This window comes from Diceros bicornis (assembly GCF_020826845.1).
Source record: "Diceros bicornis minor isolate mBicDic1 chromosome 12 unlocalized genomic scaffold, mDicBic1.mat.cur SUPER_12_unloc_1, whole genome shotgun sequence".
NCBI lineage: Eukaryota > Metazoa > Chordata > Mammalia > Perissodactyla > Rhinocerotidae > Diceros > Diceros bicornis.
The window spans coordinates 544,990-563,728 of record NW_026690864.1 but is presented as its reverse complement, the minus strand read 5'-3'; the positions used below and the strand labels follow the sequence as shown (position 1 = coordinate 563,728).

General features: G+C 43.1%; 2 long non-coding RNA genes across 6 annotated transcripts; both read left to right on the top strand.

Moving 5' to 3' along the window:
• The first annotated feature begins 6,598 nt into the window (after positions 1 to 6,598).
• LOC131401585 (uncharacterized) lies at positions 6,599 to 8,046 on the top strand. Its single transcript, XR_009217773.1, has 3 exons — positions 6,599 to 6,657; positions 7,339 to 7,410; positions 7,965 to 8,046. It is a non-coding gene; the product is annotated as an uncharacterized LOC131401585 (long non-coding RNA).
• A 126-nt stretch (positions 8,047 to 8,172) lies between these two features.
• Positions 8,173 to 18,726, top strand: LOC131401612 (uncharacterized). 5 transcript variants are annotated; one of them, XR_009217791.1, is made up of 6 exons: positions 8,173 to 8,414; positions 9,363 to 9,502; positions 13,909 to 14,000; positions 16,470 to 16,505; positions 18,026 to 18,147; positions 18,475 to 18,726. It is a non-coding gene; the product is annotated as an uncharacterized LOC131401612 (long non-coding RNA). The 5 variants fall into 5 exon arrangements; XR_009217793.1 differs by lacking the exons at positions 18,026 to 18,147; positions 18,475 to 18,726 and adding an exon at positions 16,957 to 17,268; XR_009217792.1 differs by lacking the exons at positions 18,026 to 18,147; positions 18,475 to 18,726 and adding an exon at positions 16,876 to 16,933.
• The last annotated feature ends 13 nt before the right edge of the window (positions 18,727 to 18,739 follow it).

The following is an 18,739-nucleotide window of genomic DNA, read 5'->3' as shown; positions in this document are numbered from 1 at the left end:
ACAATTGATACTTACAATCCCACTTCTCCTACTGTCCCATTTAGATTCCCCTCACCCTTGACATGCACCTCTGCTGGTCTGGTGGCTTACCTGGAGAGAGGATCCAGATCCTCATCCCTGAGTCATCTGAACACCTGATAACCACATCCTTCACAGGATAGAGCTCCTACACTTAATTATTGGGGAAAGAATATCAAAAGACATCCCAATGGATTACTTGAAGGCCAAATGTCTTCTTTGCCCTCACTGTATAACAGAAGCCCCTTGTCCTCTGGATGAATTACTTGTGCCAGAGGCCATAGTGACTTCTTTCATTCTGTTGGCGTCATAAGCAGTAGTAAAGTTCAATGGGACTCTGACTTTGTCTCCTGGTAGAAGTGTCCACCTCTGGGAACCAGGACCTGTTGGTTAATTATGGTTTGCAATTCTTCCCAAGAACCTCATAACCCATCTTACATGAAGAACACCTGCAATGGCAACTATTTTAGACTACACATGGGAATATCAATGCTTGGATTGCACCTAGGACAGGACAGTAGCTGATGGGATTCCTGGGCAGGGGTATGAACTTCCCACCCAGGTGATTGACAAGAGTACATTCTCAGGCAAAAAAGGGCTGCACAGTTCAGAATATCTTCCATTTGCCCCAGTAGATCCACCTTCTCTATCTTGCTGTACCCAGGAAGGTTAGTGAAGATGAACTACGTCAGCGGGCTTTCTTGCTTTATGGCTTTTGGCTGGGTTTGGTCAATGGGGAGCCTAGATATGAAATCAGAAGGATGAAAGAGAGTGACATCTGTTCCTGGCTATTTCTTGCAGGAGAACCTGGGGCTGGATGCTACCCCTGACCTCCTTTCAGCTTCTGGAATGCATTACCTCATCTCTTGTTTCTAGAATTTGATAATTTTTCACTATCCTTACGCCTTCAGGCTTAGGGGTGTTAGTAGAGCCCTACACTTACCATCTCACTGGGTACCAACCACCTTTTGTGGTCTTCTTACATCCTGTCCGCAACTCCGAGAAGCCCCTTTATGAAAACTCTACTTGAATCATCCTAGTCTCAGTGTGTCCTTTGTTTCCTGCTGAGAATCCAACTGATATGTCAACTCATTGATAGCAGAAGGCAAAGACCTAATAGTGAACCATAAAACCCAACAACATCAGGACCGACCAAGTCTCTGACCACATCACCTTCTACCACTCCCTCACTGTCCCCAACTTGATCTACTCCAGTCACACTGGCCTCTGTCTTCCAGACCTTTGCATGAATATATTGCTTTAGTCACACAAATTCGTATGACTCACTGTCCCAACTTGTTATGCTATCTGTTCAAGTGCTCCTTAACTAAGAGTTTATCCCTTCCTATTCTATGCAAATAAGCAAGATCTCAATCCCTCTTAACTATCTTAAAATGCTTTCTACATTTTCTACATGACACTTATAATAACATGTTTTCTTGATTTCTCTATAGTCTGTCTTTCCCCAATTAGAACCTAAGCGCTCCAATAGCAAAAGTAGAATTTCATTCATTGCTACAGACACCAGTGTCTCCAAAAGTGCTAGACATATAGAATGTACTCAAGGAATATGCTGGTGGTTAAGAGTGTCTACTGTCTGGGCTCAAATTCAGGCTCTACCATTTTCTAGCCAAAGAGCTCAGGCAAGTAACATGCCAGTTTTCTCACATCTGAAGTTGGAATGATACTACTGCACACTTCTTAAGTTCATATTTAGTACTCTGTAAGTTAATATTCATAAGGCATTTAGAAGAGTGCCTGGTCTATCAGAAAAAATGTTTGATCATTTATTAATGTAGTGAAATACTTCGCTATGAAAAAATAAGACCCCTTCATGAAAAGGAACAATTCACAAGAAAAGACCTAATCCTGTATGTACTTATTTACATTACACCCAAATATATAACAAAAAAATGACAGAATAACAAATAAGAATCTGTTTCTCTATAACCGTAGTAGAAGACTTCAGTACACCTCTATCACTAGATAAGTTTGAGAAAATAATCTGAATGTAATACTATATTCAAAAACAAAATTAGCTTGAGTTTATGAGAAAGTAGTGTCCTAAGGATAGAGCAGTCAGCCGGGTCAAATGATGCTGCGTGCTGAAGTAAAAAAAGAGTAAAGAATGACCACTGGATTGGGCCTCGTAGAAGCTGCTGATGTTCTTTACGAGAACAGATTGAGTGACATACTTGGACAGACCTGCTTGAAGTGGGTTGAAAAGAATGGGAATTGAGGAAGAGGAATATTTGAATACTAACAACCGTTGCAAATGTTTGCCTTGAAGATTAGCAGAGAAATGGAAAAGAGTTGTTGAGAGAGACTTTGGGTTTAGGAGAGACAGACTTTAAATGGAATGTACTGGAACATGTAGTAACTAAGTACTGGAGTCCTAGCACAGGACATAGGTCTAAGGAAGAGGTTAGGTGTAAATATATGTGAATTTAGACTTCATTTCATGGGAAACTGATATGAACTGGATAATGGATATCCATTTCCTGAACTGTGCATGAGACCAGTTCTTCAGACATTGGTCAGATAGACCTAAGGGTGAGGTTGGTGATATAGGCTGTAAAGTACCATTGAGGCTTACCCAAGGCATGGTCAATGACCTCATCCTTGGGTATCACAGGAATCATGCTGGGCTATTTTTGCCGATTGCGATACCAGCTCTTTCTGATGTTGTGTTTTGATGGTTGCAACACCACTCAGTCAATTGCAAGAAACAGAATGTTTGCCTGGGAAAGAAAAAATCCAATCTCAGAATGGGGTAGTTTCCAGAGCCTTGCTGACCCCCATCCCTGATGAAATCTCTGGCACCTTCAGTGGAAGATGTTGCCCAAACGTATTTTTCACCTTTGTCTTTACCAGGGCACAGTGTGCCAGGTGCAGAGCCCCAGGGCAGGGAGGACCCCAGAGCTCCTTACTGAGAGCAGTGAGCAGTTAGGCCTGGACTGGGGGAGTGACAGAAAGAGGACACCGGAAGCAACTCTGACCCACAGTGACATTGAGGGAAGATCTGAGCCAGTATATATTGCTCTTGAAAATGCCCTAGTTCTGATTAATAACAAATCTTCTTTCCATGGTCTTGAATGGCAGAGCACTTTTAGACACGTGTACCATGCACAGGAGTAAAATTTCCCTGCAGAAGGTTGCACTGCAGGTCTCTTTCCATCTCTGCTCCCTCAGTCACCACTGACTAGAGGCCTTGCCTCAAACTGTTGAGTCAGCTGAGATGTTCTTTCTGCTTCTTCTGCCCCTCCTTGGGAAATTTCCACATTCCATGTGCCTGATGAGTTATTCGAGCGGCTTTGATTACATAAGGCCCAGTGTCTACAAGGAAGGTGACTTGGTGGTCAGTGGGATTTCCCCCTTCTATACATTGACCCAGGATTCAGAAATGCAATGGAAATTTCTTTGTGACTCATCCAAGCAAAGATGTCACATTTTACGTGTAAGTTCCTGTGTGTGTGTGAATCCCTCTGACAGTTATGAAAGTTGAATATAAAAGCTGTGTTGAGATTCTCCCGTAAACTATGAATCATCAGCTCCTTTCTTTTCCTTCAATAATTATTTGTGGCTTCCTTTATTTTTCCCTTCTGGAATATTTTCCTTCCAAACAGAAGACAGAAATAAGCATCTTTTATTTTCCCCTGCCTTGGAATAATCTCCATTAGTGATTATTTTCTGAAAGCCTAAAGGATGCAAATTGTAGGGAAAAAACACCAAGATCCTACTGCAGTGATCCACAAGCCATCCTGCTCCTGACCCATATTGTGGGAGGGGAGGGAATCTTTGGGCAAACCATACCTTGGCTAGAAGTTAGTACTAAGAGAAAGTCTCATCATAATGTATAGATTATTCAAAAATGAACTATTTATTGAGATGATATTTATTTTTCTTCAAAATGCATTTACTCAGTATCCTTTATGGTCTAAAATAATTTGGTGTATTCTCTGAAAAAGATGTGCTTTTTTCCAGTTTTATTGAGATATTATTGACGTTCACCACTGTGTAAATTTAAGGTGTACTGCATAATGGTTTGACTTATATATTTGGTAAAATGATTACCACAATAAATTTAGTTAGCATCTATCATCTCATATAAATATAATAAAACAGAAAAAGCAAAAAAAGAAAAAAATATTTTTTTCCTCTTGATGAGAACTCAGGATTTAGTATCTTAACATTCATATGTATCATACAGCGGTGTTAACTATAGTCGTGTTGTACATTTGATCCCTAGTACTGGATGAAAGATCAAGTGTTTAACATATATATACATATATATATATAAAATGGAATTTTCTAGATCTTTTTATTAATTGCTAGCCTAATGATACTGTGGTCAGAGAATGCATTGTGTATAATTTCAATGTTCAAAGGCTTACTTGATGGCCCAGTGTCTGGTCAAATGTATGTATATTCTTTGGGGTTCATAATATACCAGCGTTATTTACATTTATATGTAAATATCTGTTAAGCTTAAGTCTTCCATAACTTGGCATATTTTTTTTGTCTTTAATTTGACCATTTCTAAGAGGATATGTTAAATCTCCAAATCTGGTTGTTCATATATGTACTTATGCACATGGGTCTATAAATAATAGCTTTTTTTCACTTTGGGGGGATATATATAATGACTGTTAGTACTCGATCTTCTCTTCCTTTCACCACATAGGGTCACCACATATGTCACATATGACATATGGTCACCACCTTTGATATTTCACATGCTTTTTGCTTTCAACTCGGATTTTATCAGATATTAACAAGGATACCCATGCTTTCTTTTGGTTCATATTTAAATGGAATATCATTTCTACCTACTTTAACCTCTTCTGTGTTTTGCTTCAAGTATTGGAAAGCATGTAGTTGGGTCCTGTGGTAGGTGAAATGTGCCCCCAAAGGTGACCAATTCCTAATCCTTCGAATCTGTGAATATGTTACCTCACATAGAAAGGAGACTTTGCAAGTGTGAAGAAGTCAAGGATCTTGAGATGAGGAGATAATCCTGAAGTATCTGGATGGGTCCAATATAATCACAAAGGTCCTTACAAGTGAAAGAATAAGTCAAGAAAGTCAGAGTCAGAGAAGGAGTTATGACAATGGAAACAGAGATTGAAGTGATATGAGGCTGTTACCTAGGAATGTGAGCAGCCTCTAGAAGCTAGAAAATGCAAGGAAATGGACTCTTCTCTAGAGCCTCCAGAAGGAATGCATTCCTGCTGACACCTTTATTTTAGCCAGTGAGACTCATTTTAGATTTCTCTCCTCCCAAAGTATAAGATAATAAATTTTGTGTTATTTTAGGCCTCTAAATCTGTGGTAGTTTCTCAGAGTAGCAATAGGAAATGGATACAAATCCTATTTGTAATCCAATCTGAGTGTTTCTGTGTGACTCAGAATTACAGCATCCCAACATTTTGGTTTTTAAAGCTGTATTCACCAATGAAAATAATATTTTAATGTTAGAGCACCAAAAGCCTATGTTCTGCTGTGCAATCTTCTGGAATTGCATGTTGTACCTTGTCAATTAAATTGTTTGAAAATTAACGTTGGACTGAACTTAGATGTGTAAGAGAGGAATCAACCCAAAGATAAGCTGTAAAGCTCACTGCTTATGATGGTTTTCTAATCTGTAAAGAAATAGATGAAAAGCTGCAAGTTTACACTGCTCCTCGGACTCTGAATTGTTTTAGAACTCTTTTAGAAAAACATAGAGTCATAAATTGCTTCTTCCTCTTTATTTTCTCCCTAAGACTATCTCCTTATTTATTATGGTGCAATTTCCCTGCTTCTGGTAGTATGTGTTTCCTAAGTCTGTGAGGCAGGCAGTTTTAGAAAAGTATATTGCAAAAGTTTTGATGATACCATTCTATACTCGACTTGCCCTTCCTTCAAGTTTTTCTTATGCACTTCCCTGTCCTACCTAGTTTCTTTAATGGATTATAAACTTTTGCTTCATCTCACTATACCTGCACATGCCCATGACCAACCTCATGTTGGTGCCACTGTGTGAAATAGTGTTTGACTTGTAAACAAATATGCAAATGGGTTCTTTCCCCTTAAGCATCCTTTGTGCCTCTTCTTTCCACTAATTCATTTTAGGATATTGATCTATCTCTTTTGAGTCTAGAGTTGTAGGGCTTGATCTTCCAAGGCTTTGGGAACATCTTGTGCGTGTGCTCCAGATTCCAAAGTCATGAAGAGACAGCCATTGCTCTGGAATGAACAAGTTGCTTAAGTCAAAATGCCACCCTTTACTCTTTTTTTTCCCCACTTGAGTTATGCCTGAAGTGCATGACTTGATCTTTGTTTTTAATACTATGGCCTTGGTACAGGTTGAACTTCAAAAACTATCGTTATGTCCTGGTCTTTGTTTTTGCCATCGAGGAGATCAACAGGAGCCCCCAGCGGCTCCCCAACCTGTCTCTGGGTTTCCATGTCTACAATTCCTTCCACAGTGATGTCAGCACCTTGGTGAGCACCCTGAGGTGGTTATCGGGATGGGGTCAGATGATCCCTAATTACACCTGCCAGGCACAGAACAAGAATATGGCTGTCACTGCAGGAACCACACCAGCATTCTCTGCCCACATTGCGACACTGTTGGAGCTCTACAAAATACCACAGGTATGAGCATGGTGGAGGGATGGATCTGGAGGGACTGACGTTTTCCTCCTTGGTGAAATTCTGTGGCCACTCATGTGGAAAAGAAGAAAGTGGTTTTGCATGTCTCCCTAATAGGAAAAAACCTACCACAGATAGTTCTTGAAATGGTGGATTCATTATTTTGGTGTGTGAATCTGAGAGAGGGATGAAGTAGCCAGAGGCTAGCATCACTGTCTAAAGCAGACCACAGGAGCTTCTGGAAGTGTGGTTGCCCAAATTCTCTCAAAGGAGTGGAAGCTAGATATTCTGAAATAATCATACCCTAGTTACTTATCGAATAGTTAATAAAATTTTATATGTAAACATGTACTTAAAACCACTTTACACTCTTCAAATGCTTTACAAATAGTCACAAATTTAATTCTAATATAAGTCAATGAATAGGTAACGTTATTATGGGACTTTTTAGAGATATAGAAACTAAGATGGATAGAGGTTATTTAACCTTCTCAAGTGCGTTAAGCTAGTCACATTAGAGTCAGGATTTGAACCCAGGCAGTCTGCGTTCAAAGCCAAGCTTCCCCTCAATCACTTCTACCATCAGATAATATTGCTTCATACTCACAGTGTTAGCACCAAGAATGTAAGTTTAGCTAGCTGATCATATGAATTTTGTTGAAATTCTGTTTATTTTTCTTCCAGAGAACTCAATATGGAACACTTTTTCTCTTTTGATTCAGACAACCTATGGAGATTTTGATCCTGTACTGAAAGGTAAGGACTAGTTTTCTGCTCTCTATCAGATAGCTCACAAGGACACATCTCTAGTCTTCAGAATGGTCTTATTGTTGACACATTTTGGCTGGACCTGGGTAGGAATCTTAGTATCACTTGATAAAAAAGGTGAGCAATTCCTCTGGGAACTTAGAAGAGAGATGACTATGAACGGTGCCTGCCTGTGACTAAGATACCTGTGAGCAAGAGGACGTACACTTCAAAAGATTGGACATGCATAGCCAGAAGCACAGACTCATCAGCCAACGTGTTTATCATTTATGGTGACACAAGTAGATTAATAAATGTGAGCATTGCAGGAAACCATTATTTAACCACTCAGAAGGTGTGGATCACTACACCACAGTGGGATGCTTCTTTTATTCCACGTCACCACTTTTTCGATACCTACCATGGGAGTCTTTCCTTTGCACACCAGAACTTTGAGATATCTGGATTTAAACACTCTCTATGGACAGTTAGCCCCTCTAAATACCAAGAAGACTTTTTCTTTACCAAATGATGCCTTGAACATTTCAACTGCTCATTTGCAGGAACTGAATGTGGAAATTTTTGGAGTGTCCATTCAATGCCTCCCTGGAGTCTCTGCCAAAGGAAACATTAGACACGACTCTGTCTGGATCCAGCTACTACATCTATGATGCTGTGGATGTGGTGGCATGAGCCCTCCATGAAATACTTCTTATAAAAGCAGAACCGGGGTCCATAATGGATGCAGGCCAGCTCATGTTTTTCCCTTAGCAGGTAAAATTCTCCCTTAAATAGGATTCTCATTATTGTTCTTTTAGGATCCGAGAGTTATTTTATTTGGGTATCGAATTGTGATTGTCACATTGTCACAGATCAGCAGTGACTTGTGCATAATGAATTACTGTTCTTTCTTACAGGTTGCAAGTAAACCTCTAATGATTGTAGGGTCTAATTAGCAACAGTGTCAACTCTTTTAACTAGAAATAATTGATTAAAAACTTTCACTGTGAGAGGTAAGCGTTCAAGAGAAAACAATGACAATTCATCCCAGGGAATTAAAAAATTCAGGGATTTCCAAAATCTAGTTCTGGCCCTATCCCTTGATATCTTAAATGCTTCTGGGGAAAGGACAATTTATTTGAACTTCCTGCATTTTTCTAGAAAGGCTACTGATAGCTAAATAAATATTTCCCCATTGAAATTTAAAATGACTTTTGGAAGCAAGGAGTTTGATCCCCTTTTTACAGATCAGAACCCCAATACTATGAAATATATTTTAATTCCCCAAGTCCTTATCAATTCTATTTAGATGAATTTGTACATGAACCTAGACTTTTATAAATCCAAAACCTATGAATAATGTGTCATGAAACTCTTGCTTTCAGGTATGAGGAAGTGAATGTCATGTTAGATCTAAATACACACATTTGTTGTGAATATATATTTGTTCATGTATATATACAACCATATATATAGTTATGTATTATACAAATATCAGTTGTACATTTATATAGAAATTATATCAATTAATGCGTGAAGATTCTGTACTAGGAGCTTTCATCTCTTCTCTCTCATTTAATAAAATATTTTGTTCAAAGGTAGGAAGAAGCAGGCTGTCTTTGTCTCTTCTTGAGCTCGAGGAAACTCCCTAGCACCCCTAAAGCAAACCTCATTGCTCAAGGTGCAGCTCAGGTTTAGCCCCACAGCACTCCCTGGACGTGGAATCTTCAGGAATGGTTTAAACCTCACCATGTGCTCTCTGAGGGCAGACAAGAATGCCTGCTTCCTTAAGCATGCAGAATAGTAAACACTCCCCAAATTGAACTTATTCAGAGGATGACTAATATAGAGGGGAAAAAATCTAATTGCTGGGCAACTCAGTATCCCCACCAGTTCGAATCTGGGTTTTCTGCCTTCAATTTCCATGCTCATTTCATTTCCCCATTATGTCTCCCTTTTAGCTCCACCCATTCCTAAGAAACACCCAATTTAAAAAAAGCACTGGAGCTCACGTGTCACTGGATGAGAAAAGAAACTCTGTGTCACAGCATGTAATTCTGAACTATATGATTTTCCTAAAGGTCTTGGACTTCAGGTGAAAGTAAGGGAGTTTGTTCCCCAGGAACCACGTGGTCAAGGTTTCATCACACATGAGGAGCTGATAGACTGGGCCATGCGATTCAAAAAGGTTGCAGACAAGTCAATCTTGGATTAATCATCTACATCACAAGATAGAGAGCATATATGAAAATAATGGTGAAATCATTTAACTCATAACAAAATTCTCATTTGTTGATATAATTTTTCTTACTGTCCAAGAGATATTGAAAGGACACTTGTAATTAAAGAGATATTCCGGAATTTTGAAATGCTTTATACATTACAGCAGGACAGTGAGGCTACCAATTTAATAGGATGAGCTGATAAAAAATTGATTGAATTCCCATTTAAGCTGAAAAAGTGTCAATCTCACGTGCTTGCAAATTTATTGCTCTGCATGCATTGTGCCCTGAAGATATAACAGATGCTGATGACCTAGACTTTTGATGATTTAAAGATACAATTCAAATTGTCTTTTGCCATATGCTTTTCTTCCAGAAAACAAATTTTATTCTCTTTAACGAAAATCAAAAGAATTGACATTGAGGGGTTTTTTTAATATTTCAATATTTTATTAATTTTCCTTATATTTCCATCTCTTCATCCCAACTTTATACATTCTTGTAGAAAAATTCACCATCAGAAAAAAAGATTCTTTTGGCTCCCAAGGAACTGCATTCTTCCTCTTCTTCAGATTTCCCTTTAGAACTCAGTCTTGTAAGCCATCCCTCAAGATGCTATATTATATCATTCAAGCCTGTCCCTGTGTCTTTGGTGTATAATCTACCTGACATTAAATACATTACTAAATAAATTCAATAATTACAATTTGTACTAATCAAACAATTCTCATATAAATGCATTGTATGAATTAAAATATTATTTTTTATTAAGGTAAAATCTGCTTATAGTTCAAAAAAGTAATCCTGGAATACCATATTCAGAATCACATTTGTTATTGCCAGATGCCCCATTCCATAAAACAAACAAGTGTCCTAGTCATTGAGATGGAAAATTTTTTAAATCAGTACGTATTTTCGTGTTGGGAACTCTTTTCTGCAGATTGACCTTGATTTTATTTTGCTTTCCCTGGGTGCATCAATCATGTCAAATCTTATAGGTGATCTCTAAGATAAGTTTTGAGGTAATTTAAACAATATTATCAATTATTCAATATTATTAAATAAAAAAATATTATCCAATTATATAGTATTGTTCAGTATCATCAATAATTCTCTTCTTTCAAACTCCCCACTCTGGGTGTAGGACGTTCTGTCAGCCAGGATTCAGGAACATCCCTCAGGAAGAGAGAGCTACCTGCTGCTTTGTCTGTGTATTGTGCCCCGAGAGAGAAATATGTAATCAGACAGATATGAACTGGCAAAATTACACAATCACTTTCTCTCACCTCTTCTTTGTCTCCAAATAAAATGTAAAGGATCTGAGAGTAACCAATAGCATCACATTTCTTCATTATTTTCTATTATTTCATTCACTCATTCAATACATTCATTTAGGAAATCAATACATCGTTTCCATGTTGGGAGTTACCTTGATCTGGCTTCCTTATACTCACATTGTTAGGTTCTGCTGAAGCAGCTCTTCTCAAGGGAATACAACCCTTAAACCACATGATGTGTTAGGCAAACACTTAGAGATTCCGTAGCACCGTATACTCATCTTGATCACAGAATAACACACATGGAATTACGATGGAAGTAAGTGTGGGTGTCTTTAGCACATGCCTCCTATTCATATCTTTACACCCAAGGTGGCGAGCACTATGCCTTACACATAGTAGGTGTGCAAAAACCAGAACTAAAGATTCAATAAATGAATGGACATATTATATTATTATTACTCTAGTAGAAGACATAAACAATGAATTGAGCATGCAAACTTGATAAGATAAAGGCTCTGCTTTCCAAGAAATCATAGTGAGGTACATGTGAAAAAGAATAGCAGGGCAATTTGAAAAGTGCCAAAATAAAGGTAGTTAGAGGTTAGCAGAGTCAACAAGAGTAGATAGTGTTACTTGGATAAATCAGATAATTCTTCATGGAAAGCTTATGTTTGAGTTGAGCTTTTAAAAATATGGGGGGATTTTTCAGTTAAAGATGAAGAGGGCCTCTTGGCAACAGATGTTTGAGCAACAAAAGTTATGCAAGATTAAGAAGTTCTGGAGACCTACCATCCAACATGGGCCGATAGTTCACAATACTGTACTGTAGACTTAAAAATTTACTAGGAGGGTAGATTTATGTTAAGTATTCCTACCTCAAAAGAAAAAAAGTATTTTAAAAAAGGAAGTTAAATAAAAAAATTAAAGAGGACAGGAGGAAACATTTGGGGGTGATGAATAGGTTAAGGACTTGAGTAGTGATGGTTTCACGGGTGTATATTATCTCCGAACACATTAAGTTGTATACATTAAATATGTACAGCTTTTTGTATGTCAGTCATACCTCAATAAAGTTTTTTTTAAATGTTTTCATGTGGCATATTCAGACATTCAGAATATGACTAATATGACTGGAATGAGATGATAAAAGACTGATCATGGATGATGATGGAATAGGTAAATAATGAAAAAAAATCCCATCATATTTAAAGTACAATATTCCAGTCTTACCAAACAAAACAGCAAACAATTCATATATACTTATTACCAAAGTTGTCTCTACATTGCTAAATGTTCTGTCCAGTAAGATAATTCATGAAATAACATATTACAGAAATAATAATGGGCTGGAGGAGAGAGCATGTTTACAAATTATGTTTGTTGTTAGAATGCATCTGGCTATAAATTAAAAAGAAAAAAGTCTAAAAGTGTCTTTTAAAAAATATTTATTATATCCCATAAAAAAGACCAGAGTAATTTACTACGATGATTCTTTGTGCCAGAAAAAATAAAAGCACAATTGTTGCATTATAAAGACGGAGAAGGAAATAGGTTTCATTCCATTTGTTATTTACTTGATGAATGTTGTCATAGATATCACTTTTTACGAAAAAATAGTGAAAGAATTAAAAAAAAGGCCATGATAGAATGACTCCAGGTTTAGGGAAAGGAATGAAGAAAAGCTATTCAACATCCAGCTACCTGTACAGTCTAGGGGTGCAAGGAAAGCATCGCCTCCAGCCCCGCCGCTGGAGCTGATTTCCTCCCACTGTGAGGTCGGCCAGACTTATTCCAGCCCCACCCCCGCCTCTTCCCGCCCCTGGAACTGGTCTCCGCGGACAACCTCCTGGCCTGGTTCCGCCCGCAGCCTGGTCCCGGCTCATTGCCCCGCCCGCACCCTTGTCCCCCCGACCCCCGGGCCTGGTGTCACTCACACCCTTGTGCCCGCCCACAGCCCGCCCCTAGAACTGGTTCCCGCCCCTAGATTCCGTCCCTGTCCCTGGTGCTGACCCAGCCCGCGGCCCAGCTTCGCACTCACTCTAGACACTGGAGACCTCCCCCGAGGCTGGAGTGCGCGGCCCCGCCCCGCCCGCCGCCTCAACCCGGAGCCCCCAAACGTCCGTCCTCCCCGAACGCCCGCCCGAGACCGGAAGCGGAAGCGCGGGCGGCGCCGTGGATGGAGCGGGAGGTCTGCGCGGTGTGTCCAGTCTTCTCGGCGCGGACGGGATTCCCGTGGACCTTCGGCCGAAGGGGCGAGGCGCGGTGAGTGGCGGGCGGTCCCGGCTCCGGTCGCGGTCGACGGAGGGGCCTGGGCCGCGGGCAGCCCCGTCACGGCCCGGCGTCCCTCCGTCCCCCCGGAGCCCCGTTTCCCCGGGCTGTTCGCTCAGGGCGCCCGAGGCTGCTGTTCCTCCCGGCTCCGGGCGCCGCCGGCCCCTCCTCAGAGTCCCCGTCACCGTCCTCCGTGTGATTTTGTCCCCAGGGGGCTTATCCGCGTCTGGAGGCGGTGTTTGGGTTGTTACTAATGGGGGCGCTCCTGGCATCTAGAGGGGGAGGCAGGGATGCTGCTCAGCGTCCTCCAGGGCCCAGGACGGCCCGACAGAGAATCATCCGGCCCCAGATGTCAATGGTGCGGAGGTTGGGAAACCTGCTCCAGGGCCTGAAAATCTCCCGAGCCCTGAATGAAGTGTGGGAAATATTTACAAGTCAGCGAGCCACTTACAGGGGCCATAAATGACAAGCTTGTTTAAAGGGTCCGGAGTCACCAAAAAGTCTCTGTCCAGCCAAGTGAGTTGAGCGAGTCAAGTGCACACAGCGCGGAGCTGCTTCTCCCATCTTGGGGAGCAGGTGGCTGGACAGGAATCGGGAAAATCCAGTCTCAGCCAACAGTTACAGTTAAATAAGTAAATACGAAAAAGAAAAGTAAGTGGGGTGGGCTTTCCTTCCATCACCTGTATTACTCCCTGTAAAAGGCCTCAAAAGCAATCTTTGCTTTTTTTTTCCGTTAGAAAAGAAAAGTGTCTGTGGGGCTCAAGTTTGAGTTGAAACCAGGCTCAGGGTCCACCTGTCCTCGCTGATCCGTGGATTTCTGTGTGACCAGGTGAGTACCCTGTGGACCTGGTACCAACAGGTTCCGGCAGCCTCCGCTGTGCAGAAGACCTGCCAGTGGGCTTTCCTGGGCTCAGGTTGTCACCACATGGACACTGAGAGTGAGGGTATCATGAGAAAAATTATTGATGTTTGATGGATTATATTCAAGGGAAAGATGGTAAGGTGTGTGAGGCTCTGTGTGTGTAAATAATTCAGAAAATAGTTATTTGCAAAGAAGAACACATTAAACAAATATATGTAAATAAGTGTAAATATGTGTAACATAGACTTACCTGCATTCCGAATTCTCAAAAGTCAGGATTCCATATATAAATATAAATATATAAATGTTTTACGTGTATATGTAGTATTACAAGACATCTCATTAAATATTAGCAGGGATGCTCAGCAACATTCCTCAGGCCTATTCAATTTGACTTCTAAAGACCTATAAATGCTCCACAAAAATTCAAAATCTTACAGACACCTGGAGAAAAATATGATTTGAACTTCTTTATGTTAGTAACAGAAATGTAAAGTTAAATTGACCAGCAGCCGGATTTATTTTCAGCATATTGTTGTTGTTTATGAGATTTCAAATCATTTGGAGGAATATTAAGCAACACTTTTTAGATAGAAGGGTAGGGCACTAGTCTCCAAAAAGATTGTCCTCTCCACCTCACATTCTAAAGGGAATTAACTTTGCTTCTTGAGTCCTTTCTGAAATAACAGTCTGGTGATTCACGTTGAAGACAATCTTGTTAAGTAATTTTATATATAATTGTTGGCCTCTCCTAATTGTGTGTGTATGTCTGTGTGCCTTTTTCATTCTAGCATTCCTGGGACGTTCTTGAGGGAATGTGTGCTTGTCATGCAGTAGATATTCTTTGAGTGCACAATTTATGGTGACCCACCATCCTCATTTATTCAGAACAGAGGGGTTTTCCAGGACACAGGACATTTAGCGTTCAAACCAGGATGGTTCCTCATCTGATGAGCCAGGCTCTGGGCCAGATGCGTGGGGACCTGGAGAACCAAACAGACCTTGTCCCACCTCCATGGGATTTATATTCTGTTAGGGAATTTGGATTTTAGACAGTTAATGATGAGAGTGATGTGGGAGTTTGGCACAAGGGGACTCAACCTGAGGGGGCAGGGAAGCCCTCTTGAGAAGGACTGATATTTAGCTTGAGAGCTAGAGTTGGGACTGGATTTAGGTGGTTGGAGGGTTAGACTGGAGTGAGGGTGTGGGAGTGTGTTCAAGAGAGCGTTTCAGGCAGAGGGACCCGCATGAGGACACCCCTGAAGCAGAGAGCCTGGTGTGTCCATGACCTGAAAGAGGGATGGCTGAGCCGAGTCAACACAGGGGGAGGGGTGTGAGCCAGACCAGCGAGGGGAACAGGCTGGACCAGGTCAGGCGTGACTTTGGACTCTGTTCTAAGACCAGTGGGAAGACAGTGGAGAGGTGCGAGCAGATGGGTGATGTGATTGGCGTTTGGTCTAAGCATGTGGGTTAAAATGGACTTCATGGTTAAGAATGTAGACTTAAGAGGCAGATAGGAGGTGTTGGGAAGAAGGTTACGAATAAGGTGATTGTTCCCTAGGCCTGGGTGATGGCTGTGGAGTAGGAAAGAAGTAGAAAGAAAAGACCTTGGAGTGTAGAACCGCGAGAAGGTAACGGTACTTTCTTGCCTGGATGTGTCAGATGGCACAGGGTAGTGACTGTGCTCCTCGCTGCTGTCCGTGCAGACCTGCAGGCGCCCCCTCACCCAGGTCTGTGTGTTCACCCCACTTAGCCACTCACAGGCCTCCCTCCACATCTTAAAGGAAGTCAGGCCTTACTTGTGAGGGGGTTGTCTCAGACGGGAGACACCGAGGAGAGCCCCTCCAGGCATCAGAGCAGCCCCTTCAGCCTCTCCCTCAGGCTGCTACCCCTCCACTCTCTCGCTTTCCACCCTCAGAAGGACCCCTGCTCAATATTCCACGTCCCCATGTTCTTCCTCCCTCAGGCTTGAGAAGGGTGGGCAGCCAGTGGGGTGGACATCATCTGTACCTTCCACTCTGACCCCCGCAGGTCCTGGGCTGGACAGAGAGCAACTCTACTGGGAGCTGAGCCATGAGAGCCAGGGCGTCCCCCACCTGGGCTCCTTCATCCTGGATGGGGACAGCCTCTATGTCAGTGTTGAGGGGCTGGGCTACAGCCGTGCTCTCTGTCCCTATCATAGTTCTGTGTTGCCTCCATTGCTCTAAAGTGAGCTGTGATCCATCTCTGTCTCCTTCTGGTCGGGGTGCAGTCTTCTGGGGTGATGACTGGGGCCAGCCACCTTCCATCTCGTTTCATCCCCCCTGAACACCCCTCCACTCTTCCCCTCTGCTTTTCCCTAAGCTTTTCCCACAAAGCTCCCTACATCCTCCCTATCCCTTAATCCTTTATGTTCACCCCAACTCTTGCTCAGCTCCTCTCACCTTCTCTCCACAGCTGACACCTATGGAGCTGTGGCCCTGACTACTACCAGTGAGTATTCCTGGCCCTCATCTCCTGGGTTCCATCCCCATTTGGGGTTGGGGAGCAGTGGTTCTCCTGCACCCACTGTCCTTGGTGAGAGAAGGACCTGGAAGGGCCCTAACTCATCCCTTCTCTCTCTCCCGTGTTCTGGTGGAGAGTTGCAGCCCAGGGTGAGAAAGCCTTAGTGACAGACATATTCTCCACCACATTCTGACCCCATGTGGTTTTCACTTTAATTCTCCTAAAGCCTTGCCCTTGGTCCTCCTTTTCCAGGTGTCCCATCCATCTGTCCAGTGTTCTGCCCGTCCATCTGTCTCTCCTCTGTGTTCAGTCTCTCTTGTTCACCTATCTCACTCTCTTGGGCTCCTCTCATCCACAGGCTTGCTCATCCCTCTACTCACACAGTCACCCCTCCCCTCACTCATTTATGCTTCACCTGTGAATGGTGGTCCTGGCACAGCCACTGCTGGAGCCCGGGTGAGCCTGGGGGCTCCTCCCACTCTGTCCCTCCCTGAGACAGCCCTCGCCACAGCTCCCGAGCCGGCCACCACGTCCCTGCATACTTGATCATCAACTGTGCCACCAGAAGCCACCACAAGTGTCTGGGGGCCCCTTTTCCTTCCCAAGAGAAGCTCTCCAGCCCCACACCTCCACCAGCCAGTTGTGATCCAGGAGCTGGGCAGCCACAGTGTGAGATTCTGGTTTTGAGGAAATGGTGCTGATCACAAAGATTATACCAATGATTCAGTCTGAGGCCAGCCCTCAGAGAGCCCCTAGCCTCGTGAAATTAACACACCAATATAACACTGTGTGGGAGGTTTCGGGAAGAGGCACTGGCATAGTTTGCAGAGGAAGAGCTTGCTAGAGAAAGTTGCACCTGAATAGAGTCTTTAAGAATGAGCAGGAGAGACCCAGGCAGGTAGAGGATGAAGAGTTTTTCTGGCAGAGAGGATTCCGTGAGCAAAGGCTTGCGCCAGAAACAACATGCCGAATGGGGAGAATTGAAACGAATTTGGGTTGCGTGAAGCATGAAGTTTAACCCGCGGTACATGGATAAAATGAGACTGAAAGGTCAGCAGGAGCCAGATTGAGTAGAGCCTTGAGTGCCAGGTCAAGAAGGTTGAACTAGACACTGAAGGCCATAGGGAGCCACGGGTGGTACTAGAGCAGTGGTGGTCCTAGTGAGGTATTCATTTCAGAAAGATTCTTCTAGTGGTCCATGTAGAACATCCTTTAGACAGAGCATCCAGTGAGCCTGCTGGGGTGTTGGTCCGGGTGAAGGAAGTTAAGACCTGAGCTGGGACAGGGATGGAGAGGGAGTGTATGTGAGGACCAGTGTTCAAGGTGAATGGGTGTTACTGGGAGGGAGGAGGAGCTGAGCAGATATGCTGGTTCTGACTTGGGTGACCACACGGGTGGGTGGTGGTGCCCCTGGGAGAGAAGACGACAGATCATAATGAGTGCAGGACTCTGGTCTGGTCTCAGGCCAGCTCTCAGTGATGGCCATCGCTCTCCCTCTCGTCTTGCAGCTTTGGGACACAACCTGAAGACCCTCACAGTCACCTTCCCCATCTCCACCCTCCAGTATTCATCAGACAGGAGCAATGGCTCAGCCACGTTCCACTCCACTGAGAGGGTCCTGCAGAGCCTGGTGAGACCCTGGTCCCAGCAGCTCCTGGTGGGTTAAATCCCACCCAGCTGCTCCCCCAATCCTTGTCCCTCCTGCTCCTCCTCCTCCTCCTTCCTCCCCAGCTGGATTCTTGTTCAAGAAGAACAGCCTGGGCCTCTTCTCCTTGAGTTGCAGACTGGTCTCCCTCAGGTGAGACCCTCCCCTGAGTATTTGCCCCTAATGACCACTTTTGTTACCACCCCTCTCTCAGTCTCCCCTCTGACCTCCCATTTCCTCCTTCCTGTTCTGGCCCCCACCCCAGAGGTTTCAGGACCTCTCTCTAGATTCCCCATGTACCTCTCTCCCCAGGCCTGTGAAGGATGGGGCAGCCACCTGTGTGGACGCTGTCTGCACCCACCACCGTGACCCCGTGGGCCACCATGCCTCTGTGCTGGGAGCTGAGAGTCTCCACGTGTCTGCTCTTCCTCTCGGTGGCTCCAGGCTCTGCACCCTGGAGTTTATGCATGCAGAGAGAGCACCAGCTACATTTCCGCAGCATCAGCTGGAACCACAGCAACCCGGAGCCCACATCCTCGGAGTACACCGCCCTGCTGAGGGTCACCCAGGACCAGGT